We start from the raw sequence: 15196 nt of genomic DNA, 5'->3' as shown, positions 1-15196 counted from the left end.
GGTATTAATAAATAGATGTTGTTTTCACAATTTCACAGTTATTTCTGAAGAAGTGAAGTTTGAACATAGATGTTCTCCTGACTCCAGGAAAGCCTCACTTCAGATCAGGCGCATGCTATTTCTAGGTCTTTTAACATGAATTTTATGTTTTCAAAATCCTCAAATTAGGAGCGCCTTGGTGGCTCAGTCAGTTAAGCAACTGACTCTTGAAATCAAGAGCCTGCTTGAGATTCTGTCTCTCCCTCTCTCTCTGCCCTTCCCCTGCTTGCATTCTTTCTCTCTCTCAAATTAAAAAAAACCAGTTTTTTAATAAAAAAAAAATAAAATCCTCAATTTACAGATTTCCCTCTATTTGTTCATACAGGTAAAGTTTGTTTTCTTTTAACTAATTAATGAGCCTATTGGCAACAAACCCTCTATACCTTTTATTGTCCTCTATCAGAGAACACCCTTCTCTCCTGCATCATTCTGAAAGCTTTTACAGATTAACTAATTCAAACAAATGACGAATGCCAAGGGTTACTTGTCCCAGAATAAGATTTTCTTTCATTTTAATAATGAGGGCGTATCCTCAATTTTATCTCGGCGTACCTGAAAAGCCCAGCCTTTTATTTTTTGATGGGGCAATGAGTTGCCTTTATGGGCACGAGAAAAGTATATCTTTCAGCACTAGCACAAGGCTTGGTGAAGGACAAGTTGATGGGCAATCAGGTGTTCATTTTAGGCAAGTGAGTTAGAAGAAGGGCCACCTTTAGACAAACGCTAGTAGATCAAAGGCTGGATTTAAGCCCTCACTCACACCCAGGGGTATGTACTCGGAGACAGCACCTGCACTGCCCATAGGTGCCCAGGAGCCTCGTACAAAGTAGACCCTCAGGAAGTCATCTCTTTGCTTTGACTTCTGAAAGGACTTTTTAAAAAGTACTCTCCTCTTCTTTGGCAAAGAGCAGTTGCTATGGGCTCCTTAGCCGATAGCCCATTGAAAGGATGGGTAGACGGCAGGTGATGATGCAAATGAGAAACAACACAAACACCACAGTAATTGCTCAGGTAAGTGTCAGGATCTTTGATGAAACTTTATGTACCGTAAGGGCTGTGGACTAATACAAATAATCAGTCACTCTTGTGGGGCTCTTTATCATTTAGAAAAATCTTTTTCCTCTGGGGACTCATTATTTCACCAGATGATCATAACGACCGTAGGAGTTCCCTGATTTTTACAGAGTCAGACTATAAGTCACTTGCAGTATGCTGACCATGTTGAAGGTATGATGATGATTGTAATACAAAGCAGTAGTCAAAGGAAAGTTCAAAGGTTGAAAATGGGTAGATTGTGGAGTGTTATGTTCCTACCATTCGTGTTTCATGTTGTCTGGAAAGTATTCCCAAAGAAATGCAGGCAAACATTCAAATGTGGTAAATTCCACATAAAAATTCTGATTTTTCCACCAGACTGTTGGAAGTGAGCAGTAGCAACCCTTGTAGAAAAGGTGTGTGCCCTTTCAGTGGACACAACCTCTGCCACTAACTCCAAATATAGGTACGTGCATTTACAACCAGCAGGTTTCAAACAAAAAGAGGGTCTTGCCAGTGCCTTCTCTCTCTCATCTGGAAGTTGGGATTTTCCCTGATCATGTACCTAGCGTACATATATTTATTGAATGTCTACTATGTGCATTGTTTTAAGGCTGGGACAGAGCAATACACAAGACAGACAAAGTTCCTGCCCGCACGGAGCTTTCATTCTACTAGATAGAGATCGTGATGGGGTTTAATAAGCTCGTCTATTTTGTTTCGGTGTAAAGACCATCTGCGATCATTTTGAAAGACAGTCATTCATTTAATACATTATGGTGTTTGGGGCTCTGTTGATGAGTTAGGTGTTCAGGAGCTTTGACAAGCACGCTGCATATCTTAATGACAGGAGAAAGCCCACAGTAACTCTCTTGAGGTCGGGGTGATTATGATCCTTATCTTAAGCACGATTTTACAAACAAAATCTCAGGAAGGGAATCTTGCCCATAGTTTGCAAGCTATGAAGCAGTGAAGCCATGATTCATAAACAAGTCTGACGAACACAAAAGACATTCTTTCTTGTAGTAACTTGTGCTGCTAAAAGCAATTAGCTCAAGTCTCAACATTTTGCCTAGAAGCCATCTTGCCTCAAAGTACAAGTTAATTGGGTGAATTCACTATCTTTTTAGTTGGAGCCGTACATTTTTACTGTGGGTAGGTGACACGGGGTCTATTTTGCCAACATCCTCTTTTCCTTTCCATTTTTGAATTTTTTTGCAACCTGTTTTCTTGCCTTTCACTATCCAGTCCCAAGTCCAAGAGCCACTATTTTAGGGTTTTGTTACAGCAGCAGCACACTGCTATGAACTGCCTTTCTTGGTTAAGAGTTTACCTAGAGAATATATGCTTAAACACAGAAACTTTCCCCTTTTAACCATGTAAAACCAATGGACGTATATTTGTGGTGCCGAGAAGAGTGTAGGAAAACAGATATGAGACCAGATGAAATAATTTGAGTGGTTAAGGAACATTACACTCGGTAATATTAACCATATCACATTGAACATGTAGCTGTCAACAGATTCTGCTTTATTTGCATGAATGTGAGAATAATGAGGCCTTCAAGAAACTAATTGCTAGAACAGTATCTGGCTGAGCTGCTTTATGGCTACAGCAATTTCTTTTGTTCACGGACGGAAATTCTCATAAAGCAAATGAAATACTTTCTGATGCTCTTTTTCTTAAGAGCTAATGTTCTTTTTCTTAAGAATAAAAATAACTTTTGAATTCTCATCTTCTTCATCCACAGTATATAGATCACGGAAATTTGTGTTTGTATGTTAAAAAACAAAAAGCTGCTGGAGTAATATTTACTGTTATCTTCAGGGTATAATTTAATTGCAAGTGAAAACATGAATGCATCCCTCCATATACATAAAATATGTGTCTCTCTGATTCATAGCCCCATATCCATACAAACATTCTGAGGAAATGTATTTCTTTTAGAGAACAACTAGGCCCATAATTACTTACAAAATGAAGCAGTAAGAAACGAAGGCAATCAATTGATAAGAAATTTGGAAATGTTGAATTAACAGTTTCAAGAACATCTGTATAATGTTCAAAACAGTATTATAAAATATCTTAACACATCAATTCTTACGTTTTCTCACTGAAAACTTGTAAAGTTTCAAACTGTAAGTGTGCATGAATATATATTCATATATTCATATGTATATGTGCACATATATATATACACACACATTGATTCATATACACTTTCATATATGAACATTAAAGCCCATCATCGCGACGAGCTGTAGGGTAGGACCACTTAGCGCTCCCTTTGACTTTCACAGCTTTTCAAATTTTGACTTCACCACTACCTCCAAATAATCTTGTACATATAATTTCAGAGATACATTGATGGAATTTAAATGAAATTATGATCATACTTCTTTAAAGACACAACTGATTTGGGGTACCTGGGTGGCTTGGTCAGTTGAACATTCGACTTTAGCTCCAGTCATGATCTCGAGGTTCCTGAGTTCAAGCTTCACATTGGGCTCAGTGCTCTCAGTACAAAGCCCGATTTGGATCCTCTGTCCCCCTCTCTCTGACCCTCCCCAAATTGTGCTCTCAAAAATAAATAAATATTTAAAAAATTTTTTTAAAGATAAAAAAGACACAGCTGATTTCAAATCTTATTTTTATATATCTTAATACTAAAAGTGAAAATGAAGGAGATACTGGTTTCTACCAAACTTTTAAGAGACTGATAATATGGTCTTCTTTAGTGGAGGATTATTTTTTGAGAATACATATATATAAGATCATTTATCCAGTTTTTTTTTTTAACGTTTATTTGTTTTTGAGACAGACACAGAGCATGAACCGGGGAGGGGCAGAGAGACAGTGAGACACAGAATCGGAAGCAGGCTCCAGGCTCTGTGCCATCAGCCCAGAGCCCAATGCGGGGCTCGAACTCACATACTGTGAGATCGTGACCTGAGCTGAAGTCGGAGGCTTAACCGACTGAGCCACCCAGGCGCCCCTCCAGTTTTTAAATTGATTTGTATCACAGTCCCAAATTTCTATTCATTCATTCATTCATTCATTCAACATTTATTTAGCATCTATAGGGGTACCCACTGCCCTAAAGATAATAGGGCAAGGGAGCCTAGGTGGCTCAGTCAGTTAAGCTGCTGACTCTTAATTTTGGCTCAGGTCATGATCTTGCAGTTCATGAGTTTGGGCCTCACATCAGGCTCTGTGCTCACAGCACGGAGCCTGCTTTGGATCCTCTGTCTCCCTCTCAATGCCCTTTCCCCACTCTCTCTCTCTCTCTCTCTCGCTCTCTCAAAAATAAATAAATGTTAAAAAAAATTTTTTTTAAAGATAATAGTGCAACATTTTTATCCTCAAAAAATATACTAAATGCACTGTGTTGTAAGGGGAGAAAGACATATAAACAAACAAACACAAATGTTATAGTTGATTTGAGAAAAGTCTGTCCTACATACATGACATTGTGAATGGCAAAAATGAATTAATAACTTCTAAGAATCAAGACAATGGCACAGATCAAGTTACACTTGAAACAGAATTTATATTTTATGTATGGTTTTTTTTTGGTGGTGGTGTTTTTTTTTTGTTTCTGTTTTTTGTTTTTTTTTTGTTTTTTTTTTTTTCTGGAGAGGGAGATAGAGAGAGAGTGTCCAGCGTGGAGACTGACTTAGAGCTCAATCTCATAACAGTAAAATCATGACCTGAACTGAAATCAAGAGTTAAAACACTTAAGCCACTGAGCCACACAGGTCCCTGAGAAGTTATATTTTAAATGAATATTGAAACTTAAGTAAATTTCACTAATTCACAGAAGAGAAAACAAAGCATGAGCAATGAGCCAGGGGGTATGAAACAATATGATGCATTTGGGGTCCTCTAGGCTATTCACTATGGTTGATTTTCAGATAGGTCATGGAAACACACATTAAAAGATGAGGCTGGAGACCTAGCAAGAACCTGCCATTGATCTTGTATTTGAAGTAGTGAGATTTGTTTCTGTATTGTTCAAGAAGATAGCCACAGCCATATGTGGTTGTTTATTTTTATTATTTTTTTAACGTTTATTTATTTTTGAGACAGAGAGAGAGAGACAGCATGAATGGGGGAGGGTCAGAGAGAGAAGGAGACACAGAATCTGAAACAGGCTCCAGGCTCTGAGCAGTCAGCACAGAGCCTGACGCAGGGCTCGAACTCACGGACCGTGAGATCATGACCTGAGCCAAAGTCAGATGCTTAACCGACTGAGCCACCCAGGTGCCCCCATATGTGGTTGTTTAAATTTAACTTCAATAAATTAAAATTAAATATAATTAGGATTAAATTGCACCATCACCTCAGCCACATTTCAAGTGCTTAATTGCCTCTATGTCTAGTGGCTGCTATTTGGGACAGTACAGATATTGATCATTTTTATCATTGTGGAAAATTCTACTGGACAGCACTATATCATTTACACTGGGAATGCCAAATTTTAATGCCTACAAAGGCCAGACATATAAAAAATAAATGAAAATCTGGCTATATATATTTATATATATATATATCTCATGTAAAATGCCTATGGGACATCCCAGAGGGAATGTTCAGTAAAAAGAGGAATCGAAAATTATAGAGAGCAGAGCAAATGTCCAGACAGTAGTGCAGTGTTTTGTAAATAAAGGCTATTGAGACACCAGCATGCACACTTATTTACTTAATGTCTATAGCTGCCTTTTGCTCTACAATGACAGAGCTAAATAGTTACAAAAGAGACTTATGGCCAAGACATCAAAAAAAATTAATACCTGGACTTTTTCTTAGAAAAAGTTTTCTGACTCCTGCTCTAGAGCAAGAGATTAGTTTACTCCATAGTAAACACACATCTCTCAACCAAATGTGTGGGTTAAGCCCATTCATTCATTCATTTAATCAATTTGAAAATATTATTTATTAAGAAGTATTTGTGTGCCAGGATTAGATTAACAAATGATACATGGAAATTCTTCAGGAAAAGGATGCATCTTTTAAAAGGATGCAGATATAATCGTGATACGGGAAAGGACTTAATAATAAAGACTTTTTTTTTCCTCAAGACATCACAAGGAAAATCATACCAAGACAAATATGTGAGTCCTTCCAGTTTTAACAGTCTTCAGTTTTGTTTAAGTTCATGCAAATTTTTACTGGAATGTTAGGTGATATTGGCTTCTCTGTCATTTCATCCAGAGTAATTCAACTTAAATAATCAACAATCCAGAAATGTGTAAAGGCTTCCAGACTGACATCTGAAAACTCCAAAAGAACTTCTAGCACAAGTAGGCCATTGATGCTGTGGTTTGAAGAGAGGACTGTTCCTGGCATAACTACAACTCCAATAAACTAGGTGACCATTCACCTATGCAATCACTCATTCATCCATCCATTTATTTAGCAAACATTCTTGAAGTGCCTACTGTTTACCAAGAACTGTTTTGACCTTGCAGATAAAAAAGAAAAATGAACAAAGAAAAACAATTCTAGGAACCAACATAGATATTAACCTAGCTGAGGAAATTATGTCTTATAGAGTTCTAAGGGAATATAATGGTAAAGTTTAAATAGCTGGTGGAAAGTTGAACAATTTCATCAACTTCTATTTCTTTACCAAATTCCATTATCAATAAAAAGAGACTTTTTTAAAAAATGTTTATTTTTGAGAGACAGAGCGCGCATGTGCACGTGCTTGTGCAAGTGGGGGAGGGGGAGAGAGAAAGGAGGACAGAGGATCTGAAGCAGGCTTTGTGCTGACAGCAGCGAGCCCAGTGTAAGGCTTGAACTGCGAGATCATGACCTGAGCCAAAGTCAGATGCTCAACTGACTGAACCACCCAGGCACCTCAAAAAGTCTTAAAAAATATGTCAAAAAGGATGGTAAAAAGAGAAAATAAGACTGTGGCAACAGAACTTTGGAAGCCAGAAAGAAGGATAAAGCTCACTGACTTAAAAGAACTAAGACATTTCCAGTTTCAGCAACAATGTATAAGAATCTTGGAAGTAACTCCTGTTACAGTAAGAAAAAGCTGAACAAACTGAGCATCAGTGACCTTCTTGGACTCATAAGAAAATGGAGGTTTCAGGGCAAAATACTATACTGAAATCTGGGTAAACAGGTGAATTCAGAGTCACAGCCGGAATGTGCTTAAGTGGAGCAGAAGCCACTGTAGCCATAAACTGACACAAACACATAAGTGGCACTTTTGAGCAGTCACTGAAGGCTGAATGTGTACTACCATGGCAATGAGAAACTTCTTGGTCTTCAATGTTAAGGTGACCTTACATTTTCAGGATTTTTGCCTCTGGAAACTCTACCAGGTTCTCAAGCTGAAGATCTGAGGAAGATCTTCTTGTGGCTTTGGAATGGGAGAAGATGAGTAAATACTATGTAATATACCTGGAATGTTCCCTGTAACAAAGATCTATTTCAGGGAAAAGGCTTGACGGGAGCCTTATCCCAGTTGGGGGGAGGGGGTTCCTACCGCTCCAGCTTGTCCAGCCTTCATGTTGTACCAAAGCAAGTTTGGGGTTGGTGGGGGATGAGGCTATACCAGGGGACAGATGTGAAGGTCACAGCCCAGACATATAGGCACACTAAAAACTAAGATTTCATTGTGAGACTATTGAATGCCTCCCCCTTCCTTTTCATAACACAATAAGTTCCATTATTGGGATGCTTGGGTAGCTCAATTGGTTAAGCAACCAATTCTTGATTTCAGCTCAGGTCATGATCTCGTAGTTCCTGAGATCAAGCCCACGTAGGGCTCTGTGCTAACAATGAAGATCCTGCTTAGGATTCTCTTTCTCCCTCTCTCTTTGCCTATCTCTCTCTCTCTCTCTGTCTCTCTCTCAAAAACAAATAAATAAACTTAAACAAATAATAAGCTCCATTATAATAACAGTAGATTATTGTAAAAAGAACTTCATGGCACTCCCTCTGAGGAAGGGTACTTAGGAAAATCCAAAGGCAAGTGAGGAGACACCCCAAGGGCATTAGAAGATTTTGAAACTTTTGTCACTTAAAGCCACAAAAAATACACAGTCCAATTCCTAAACATATTAATGTAAATCCTCATGCTACAGGCCTATTGACCTCAGTTCTCACCTAATACAACATGCTTGGCTTTCAACAAAAAAATTATAAGGCAAGCTAAAAAGCAAGGAAAAATAAGAAACAAAGTAATCCTAATGTATATGTTAACGTTAATGTATAATGTAGATGTTGGCATATTCACAGGGGATTTTTAAAAACTTTGATAATGTGTTACCAGTTCTAATGGAAAAAAATAGACAACATGAAAGAACAGTTGGGTAACAGTAGAGAGATGAAAACCCAGAGAAAAATTACAAAAGAAATGCTAGAAATCCCAAATTCATAACAGATTCAAAGAATGCCCGTGACACGTGCATTAGTAAATTAGATATAAGACATGTCTGAAGAAGGAATCAGTGAGCTTGAAGATAGATCAATAGAAACTTCACAAACTGGCATTTGAAGAGAAAGACACAATGAGAAAAAACAAAACAACAAAACAAAACGAAACAAAACCCAGAACATCCCCAAACTGTAGAATAATGTCAAAGGATATAACATACTCATAATTGTAATAGCAGAAAAAGAGAGAAAACGTTGATGTTATAATGGCTGAAAGTCTTCCAAAATTTATAATAGATACCAAACCACAGATCCAGGAAGGTCAGAAAACACTAAGCAGGATCCACACCGGAACACAACATCAAGGCAATTTGTACTTAGAGCCTCTTTCCCACCTCCCCAAAAGAGAGAGACAAAAAAAGTTCTCCAGAGGGGAACAAATGTACTTACCTACAGAAGAACAAGTATACAGTGGACTGCTTTTTATAAGAAATCATGTAAGGAAGAACAAGGTGGGATGAATTGAAAATGTTGAAAGGAAAGAAATAAGTACCAGCCAGGAATTCTATATCTGGAAAAATTATCCTTCAAAGTGAAAGATAAATAAAAACTTCCTTAGACAAAAACTGAAGAAATTTATTGCCAGCATACCTGTATGCACACACAAAAATATGTCAAAAGATTTCTTTAGGCAGAAGGAAAATGATATAAGCCACAAACTTGGATCTACCTAAAGAAGGCTGTCAGAGGAAAAAATAAAGAAAGACAAAATAAAAATATTTTATTTTTTATTCTTATTTGATATAAAATATAACTTTTATAAAGTCATAATAGCTGGGTGCCCGAGTGGCTCAGTCAGTTAAGCATCTGATGCTGGTGGTTTCAGCTCAGGTCATGATCTGACAGTTTGTGAGTTTGAGCCCCACAAGTTTGGGTGTAGGGCTCTGCACTATAAGTGCACGGCCTGCTTGGGAATCTCTCTCTCCCTCTCTTTGTCCTTCCCCCACTTACTAAATTAATAAATAAATAGATAAATAAATAAATAAAGTAAATAAATGTATTTTAAAAAAACAGACAAAGCAGAAAAAGGGAAAAAAGAAAGAAGGAACAAGTTCGGCAAATAGAACAAAGTTATAAACATGTTAGATATTAACCAAACTATGTCAAGAATAGTTCTCCATGTGAATGGTCAAAACACCAATTAAAATTCAGAAACTGTCAGAATGGATAAAAAAGCAAGGCCCACCTTCACATTGTCTCACAGAAACCAACTTTAAAAACAAAGTCTCAGATTGGTTAAAAGGGATAGAGCAAAATATGCTAACAATAAGCAAAATAAAACTAAAGAAGTTGTATTAATTGCAAACAAAACATACTTCAGAGCAAGGAAAATTATCATGGATAAATGAGCATCACATCATGATAAAGAAGTAAATTTTAATTTCTCTTAAATGTGTACGTACTTAACAACAAAGTGCCAAGTCAAGTTAGACAAAAGCTGATAACATTGAAGGCAGGTATGAACAAATTCACCACTAAAGTTGATGCCTTCAACACTACTCTTTCAGTAAGTAATAGATCAAGCAGAAAATTGGAATATATATAACCTGGATATCACTATCAATCAACTTGATCTAACTGATATTTATGGAATGCTCCAACCAATGACAGCAGAGGACACATCCTTCGCCAGCTTGCAGAGAACAGTCATCAGGATTGAACACATGCTGGGACATAAAATATGCCTTAACCAAGTTAATAGATTAGAAAACATTCAAGGTATGTTCTCAAACTCCGTGGAAATAAGAGATAGTGGTCAAAACCCCAAATATTTGAAATTTTAAATAACTTTTGGGTTAAAGAAGACGAGTGTTTGGGTCAAAGAAGAGAAAGTTTCATTTGAAGCAAATGAAAATGAGAATACAAATTATCAAAACTTGTGGAATACCATAAAAACAGTGGTAAGAAGGAATTTATAGCGATAAGTGCATATATTACAAAAGAAGAAAGATCTGTAGCCAATTTCATCTTAAAAAACTAGACAAAATTCAAAAAAAATTAATCTTATAGGGGTGCCTGGGTGGTTCAGTTGGTTAAGCATCAGACTCTTGATTTCAGCTCAGGTCATGATCTCACGGTTCATGAGATTGATCCCTGTGTCAGGCTCTGTGCTGATAGCCTGGAGCTTACCTGGGATTCTCTCTCTCTCTCTCTCTCTGCCCATCCCCTGTTCTCTCTCGCTCTCTCTCAAAATAAATAAATAAAAATTAAAAAATTAATCTTATGAAGAGCCAAAGTTTTAAAAAATGACATGGTACCTCTAATTTTTATATGCCTGTTTGTAAATATGAGAAATTGGAGTACAGTGTGTTATAAACTCAATGTTTGTATTCCCCCCAAATTCATATACTGAAATCTGATCCTCAGTGTGAAGGTATTTGGAGGCAGGGACTTTGAGAGGTAGTTACGTCATGAGGGTTGGGCCCTCATGAGTGGGATTCACGCTCCTATAAAAGAGGCCTGAGAGAAGGTGCCGTGTGAGATTATAGCAAAAAGACAATGGTCTCTGAACCAGGAAGCAGGAGCTCACCAAACACTGAATCTGCCAACGCCTGTTCCTGGACTTCCCAGCCTCCAGAACTGTGAGAAAAAAATACCTTGTTTGTAAGCCACACAGTGTCTGGTATTCTATTGTAATGGCCGGTATGGACCGAGACGCCATGTTTTCTTCACAGATGTACTAGGAAATGACTGTTGGACACTGTTAGATTTTTATGGGCCTTTTTCTTAGGGATGGGATCACGTGAACATAAAATGTCAGTATTGCCCTGGTTGCAGAGGGGCTTGGGGGAGAATCAGACACCACTTTCCTCAACCACATGGTAGCATGTTTGAAAACCCCTGGATTAAGTTATAATTCATCACACTTTATAACAAAATCAAAAATATAGTCCACTTAGCATTTCTAGCCTCTCAACAATATATAAACAGTTACGTATGAGTCTATTAGCCCATTTCATGACTTTTATATACTATTAATCCATTGTATTTTGTTTAGGGACTTGTGCCAAATGTCTAGTGGTTTAGTTTCGATGATTTAACAATTATGGAGCAACCATATGACCTATACGTCAGGAATGATGAAGTTGAAAAGACATGGCCCCTACATTTAACCAACTCATAGTGTAGCAAGATAAACAATTACAAAGACCTTTTCAAAGTAATGGAAAATACTATGAACTCTCTCTTTTTTTTTTTTTTTTGAGTTTAGTTATTTACTTTGGGAGAGAGAATGTGGAAGGGGCAGAGAGATAAGGAAAGAGAAAGAATTACAAGCAGGCTCCACACTGTTGGCACAAGGCCTGATGTTGGGCTCGAACCCATGAGCCGTGAGATCATGACCTGAGCCAAAGTTGGACACTTAACTGACTGAGCCACAAAGGTGCCCCATGTGAGCTTGATTCATGTGAAAACATAGCTTGTTTTTCCCTACATGATAGGGCTGGAAGCCCTTGTGCCTGCTGTCATGGGCCACAGACCATCGCCCAGATCTCCTCAGCAGAGATTGAGACACTCACCTTCTAGCTGCCAGAATTTTTGAAGACTGACAGTTCACAGCAGGGTCCCATTGGTGAAGGGAGCTACTTTGCCTAAAGTTTAGCCCCCTCCCAGGGATGATTCCTCTGGCCGATGTTGGGGAGCGGAAGTTCAGCTGCCTTGCCAAAGGAATTCAAGTTAAGTCTCAAGTCCTTTCAGCTTCAGAGCTTCCCGCCTGACCAGCTGAGGCTGAGGTTGTCACTGCAACGCAGCACCAATGCTCCATATGTCTCATCCTGCTTCCTCTCTGCCTTACAAGGGTTGTTTCTGAGAGCTTTCTCCAGTCAACGTCCCGAAAGAAAGCTTTGGCTCAGAATCTGCTTCCTGGTGAACCTGACCTGAGATATCTCTGACTATAGGTACACATAAGCGTCCCAAGTGTCAAGGAAAATCCTGAGGGGCCAGACTGGACACAGGATTAGGCATTAATTAAGGGAATCGGTTAGGCAAGATCTAATGTGGGATTTATAGGGTATTAGAAGATCCTTGAGACTTAGACTACTGACACCTGCTCCAGTAACTTCACCCAGTAAGAGAAGAGTGTCCGATCAGCCCGGGACCCATTTAGAGTAGTTTTAACACATAGAAAATAAGATTATCGTAGCCCTTACACTGCTGCTATTGGGAGTCTCTGTGTCATTTCAGAAACATGAAGAACTAAGGATATATTTCCCAACTGATTCCAACAAACTAAAGCAGCCTTAGGTGGGAAGCCCCCAAATATGTATATGCCTGACATCTATTATGGACTAATCATTACTAACATTAAATTAAATATAAAATATTGGAATTTGGTTTTTAAAGTCTTGGATTAGGGGTTATTAAATATTTCCCAAGGAGTAAAACCTCTGCCATTGATAACAGGCGATGTGATTTTAGATGATCCATCGATGAACAGCTTTATTAGAATAATTTCATATTTCCTTAAGCATGTAACAGAAAATACAACTACCATACAATGATGTGGTTTTTCAGATTTTGTTATTGTTTAGAACAATAACCATTAAGTAAATAAAGAATGATCAATAAGTAACATACATAATCATGGAGGAAAACAGATGATAAAAACTTACGCCATTGGTCATCAGCTGACTGAATTTTGAGGGTCACTAACTTATGGGGGAAATGGCAGTGGTAACGGAAAGTTGCAGTGTGGAAAAGCTTGGGCTTGGAAATGGAAGTGGAGAGGCACATAAGAAAAATTTAGACAGATGTGATTTTGCTATTCTGTGTGTGAGTGCCTGGGTGTCATCTGTGGGGCTTTGAAGAACAAACAGGGATGGTGATGTCTCAACTCTGCAGTAAGGCAGGGAAGCTGGAAGGGCTGAGCTCCTCAAAATTACCCCTCAGAAATGGTACTCGGCTTAGGTGGCACTTTGACTTGATCCTCTGCCAATCTAAGGGGACTTTGTCAGCAAAGACAGGTTCTTCTAGTTGCTTAAGGGCAGGTAACACGGAAGAAATGAATGTGGGTGCCTTGGGGTTTGTGGAACCTTAGGTCCTAAGGGCTAATTTTCAACAACTATTTACCTTGTCCCACTATGTGCCGTACCTGTTTGAAGCATAAGAGACAGAGCAGTAAACAAAAGAAGCACATATCCCTGCCCCAATGGAGCTTTCATTCCGGTACCCATACCCTGGATGTGGGTATACATTAAGTATGTATACATTAAGTTATACATAAGTTATACATTAGTATACATTAAGTTTGTGGTGAACTACATTATGGCTCTTAAATGATCAATGAAAGAAACTTCACATCTCCCGAGGTACCTTTGGTCTAATACTGATTTTTTTTCCCTCAAAATCTTTATATGATGCTTAAATTATTTCTCTTGTTTGGAATTAAACATTTAAGTGGTTAGTTGTTAATTTCAACATACTCAATATTTTGAAAGCGCTTTACAGAAATAGATGCTATTCTTTCAGAAAGAACGTGTTTTTAGTACTTTCCTCAAAACAGCCAGCTTGTGTAGAAAATATTTCTAGCAAGACCAAGGTTTATTTGATTATGCTAAGTTGGTCTAACTGTATTTTATAATCACAAAACATGGCCTTATATTCCTGGTTTCACAGAACTGCTGTGACAAGACACAGATACTTTACTGAAGCTCAGTTATCAAGACTGAGCAGAGAACTGAAAATAAATGCCTGGTGATAAGGAGTTAGTACCATCATTCCAAATGCATTAGCTGGTCTTCAGATTATGTCCTCAACGCTTGTAAACAAACACTTGGTGACATTAAAACTTTCTGGGTGAATTGCTTTCTATAGACAATCTGTGTATTTTAATTGTTATGCTCAGTTTGGTAATGATTTTAATTAAAAATGTGAGGTGTCTTTCAATTTCCTCTATGACATAAACATAGCAAGCCCCCAGGCCCAATGACTAGGATTTATTGGTTGAGACCAGGGATGTTCTCCAAGAAGAAACCCTTTCTTTTGAAGAAGCCCTTGTGATAATTTCCTTACATTCACTATCTTCTCACTTAAATATATACATAGTTTTAAACAAGCAAACAAAAAAACAGAAAGCTTTTTTTCTAAATTAAAAATTTATTGTATGATTTTACTTAAATGAGGTATCTAGAATAGGCAAATCTATGGGGATTGTAGAATAGGGTTTAATGAGGACAAAGGGGAGAAAGAAATGAGTTATGGTTTAGTGGGTACAGAGTTTCTGTGTGGGATGATAAAAAGTTCTGGAAATGGAGAGTAGTGGTGGATGCATTGTAAATGTACTTAATGCCCCCAAATTGAACATTTAAAATATAAAGTGATAACATGTTATGTATATTTTTACCACACATGCACACGCACGCACACACACACACACACAAATACACACACAGCCTTTGAAACCACCAGATTTGCAAAGGCATCACTAAATACTTCCTCGTGTAATGTGGGTGTCACCATGTATGAAAACATTCCAGCTAGCCACCATCAAGATCTGCAACTGATGAGGTTTTTTTTTGGGGGGGGGGTGACAGTGGCGTTTGTGGGTCCAGAGTCAACAACCAAGAAAGAATTCTTGAAGGTGTCTTTGGTGCAAAAAGGTGACTTGATTGAAACACAGGGAAAGGACCTATAGGCAGGAAGAGCTGCCCAGGGACCATGAGGAAAGACT

Source organism: Felis catus, chromosome B4 (genome assembly GCF_018350175.1).
Source record: "Felis catus isolate Fca126 chromosome B4, F.catus_Fca126_mat1.0, whole genome shotgun sequence".
Taxonomy (NCBI): domain Eukaryota; kingdom Metazoa; phylum Chordata; class Mammalia; order Carnivora; family Felidae; genus Felis; species Felis catus.
Note: the sequence above shows the minus strand (reverse complement) of the source record.